The sequence below is a fragment of the Schistocerca piceifrons genome, chromosome X (assembly GCF_021461385.2).
Source record: "Schistocerca piceifrons isolate TAMUIC-IGC-003096 chromosome X, iqSchPice1.1, whole genome shotgun sequence".
NCBI classification, from domain to species: Eukaryota; Metazoa; Arthropoda; class Insecta; order Orthoptera; family Acrididae; genus Schistocerca; species Schistocerca piceifrons.
The window spans coordinates 154,919,834-154,922,273 of record NC_060149.1 but is presented as its reverse complement, the minus strand read 5'-3'; the positions used below and the strand labels follow the sequence as shown (position 1 = coordinate 154,922,273).

Sequence of the window (2,440 nt, the reverse complement as noted above, 5' to 3'; positions counted from 1 at the left end):
AAACACTTGTGCCTGCACCAGCGTTGTGCTCTTTAAGCAGAGATGCCACAGATCACCATTTATCCTACTTTACAGAGCAGACAAACCTCCGAACCCCACGTTCCGTGAAGATACGTGTACGCCCAACCATTTAGCTCCTAGTGGTAGTTTCACTGTCCTATCTCTTTCCGTTGATGCTCACAATAGTAGCACGTGAACATTAGACCAACTTCGCTGCTTTCTAATACTCAGTCACAGGCTCTGCGTAATAATAATGTGCCCTTTGTCAAAGTCGCTTATCTCAATGGATTTCACCCATATCTTCGCTAGGGTAACCCCCGCCCGTGTCTGCCCCGCTTACATACTTTTGTTACCGCGTCACGTGCCCGTAACGCCACCAGGAGGCATCCAGCATCGCGGTGGACAGTGGTGGATTATATATAATACACACTCATTTGATTGAACAAACGTAAAATTGACAAATCAAAAGTTTATGTCACAGTTTCACGAATTGATTTTCAGATATAACAATGATTATTCTTATACTACACACCGCCCCAAACTACCCACAGCTATGCCGCTAAATTCAACACCACTGTGCCCAACTTAACCCTGCTGGTCCTCTTGGTGTCTGTAATGAAGACCAAATCGTATCCATATATTTACATGGCTCAATGGCTCTGAACACTATGGGACTTTAACATCTGAGATCATCAGTCTCCTAGAGCTCAGAACTACTTCAACCTAACTAACCTAAGGACATCACACACAGCCATGCCCGAGGCAGGATTCGAACCTGCGACCGTAACGATCGCGCGGATCCAGACTGCAGCGCCTAGAACTGCTCGGGCACCATATATGTACATCTTTTCACACTGAAACAGACGTCTAACATAATTCGTGGCAAGAAAGCAACATAATGAATGATCTATGAATGCGTGGTCTCACGACAGTATATATTACTAAACTCTTCTCGGGATTCCAGCGGCGTCTGGTGGTTAGAGTCCCAGAAGCTTTCCACCTAGCTCTCCTCGGTCATTATCATTCGTGTCCCCATGGCCTCACCGTTAAATAGCTGCGTTGCTGGCTGTGACGTCACTGGTGCTCTCTTCCTCGACAAATACGGTAATGTTATATCCGTCGAAACGTTAGTCGTAATGAGGACGAAGGGTTTTTGGAACAGCGTTATAATAGAAGCCAGAAAAATAAAAATACCGGAAGACACTATCAATAAGGATGGCGGTTTGCAGTTCAGCATAGGCTGGGAGCCGGCCATCGCGAGGTTGAATCGGCTGCGACTGACGCGGGTCGAGAACATTACGATATTTGGCAAGAAAGAAGGCAGCCGTGACGTCACAGCCTGCAGGGCGGCTATAAAACGGCGAGACCACAGCGACGTTACAGTCATTTACCACTTGACAATGACAGAAGTGAGCTCGGTTGGAGGTTCGTAGGGATTTTTAACCTTCTGGCGTGGCTAGAAGCCCGGGGAGATTTTATTAATATGATCAATGAAGACTTCTTAAAGTTAAATATTGTTAATATCCAATGAACTGATTCGTCCTGCTGAGAGAAATGTAAAAAACGTAAACTCCGTCCACAAGCCCTGGCGGGCCCAGCGGTACCGACCGGCCTCCGTGCCATCCTCCGCCCACAGGAGTCACCGGATATAGATACGGAGGGGCATGTGGTCAGTACACCGCTCTCCCGGCCGTGTGTCAGTTTACGCGACCGGTGCCGCTACTTCTCAATCAAGTAGCTCCTCAGTTTGCCTCAGAAGGGCTGAGTGCACCCCGCTTGCCAACAGCGCTCGACAGACCGGATGGTCACCCACCCAAGTGCTAGCCCAGCCCGACAGCGCTTAACTTCGGTGATCTGACGAGAACCGAAGTTACCACTGCGGCAAGGCCGTTGGCACTGAGAGAAATACATGAATAAAATACGCCACTTGATGCAGAAGATGAGAAACTGGTTCTCCTTCTGCAAGGAAAAGAAGTAAATTTAGGTGCTCCTCACTTATTTTCTCCTGGCAAGGTTAATAGAAAACAGATTCTCAAGTAAATGTTTAGTACACATACAAGACATGTATAATATGCGAATACATCTCCCTCTTAAATGAACCAGCCTTTGATGTACATCATCCTTCACAGTTCCCATATCACCTAAAGTGGGCCACTGATTTTAAAAAGTATAACATGGACCACAGTACTGACAAAAGGCTCTTTAACACGGTCGTACAAAAGGATACTTAAAATTTTTTAGTTCCTGGGCACAACTCAGCATGTACGAGATACACACAAAAACAAATGGTTCGTTAGTACACCCACAGTATGTAGACGCACAAAATAAATTGGTATGGATCCCTGGGAACAGAACAAGACAATGATAACAGAAGACATCACAATACAAAACACAAAAATTGCTAATCAATCAGGCACCACACTGAAAGACTTATTAACAT

The 2,440-nt window shown here is 46.0% G+C and overlaps 1 pseudogene; it reads right to left on the bottom strand.

Moving 5' to 3' along the window:
• Positions 1 to 1,777: 1,777 nt before the first annotated feature.
• LOC124723734 lies at positions 1,778 to 1,895 on the bottom strand (annotated as a pseudogene).
• Between the last annotated feature and the right edge of the window lie 545 nt (positions 1,896 to 2,440).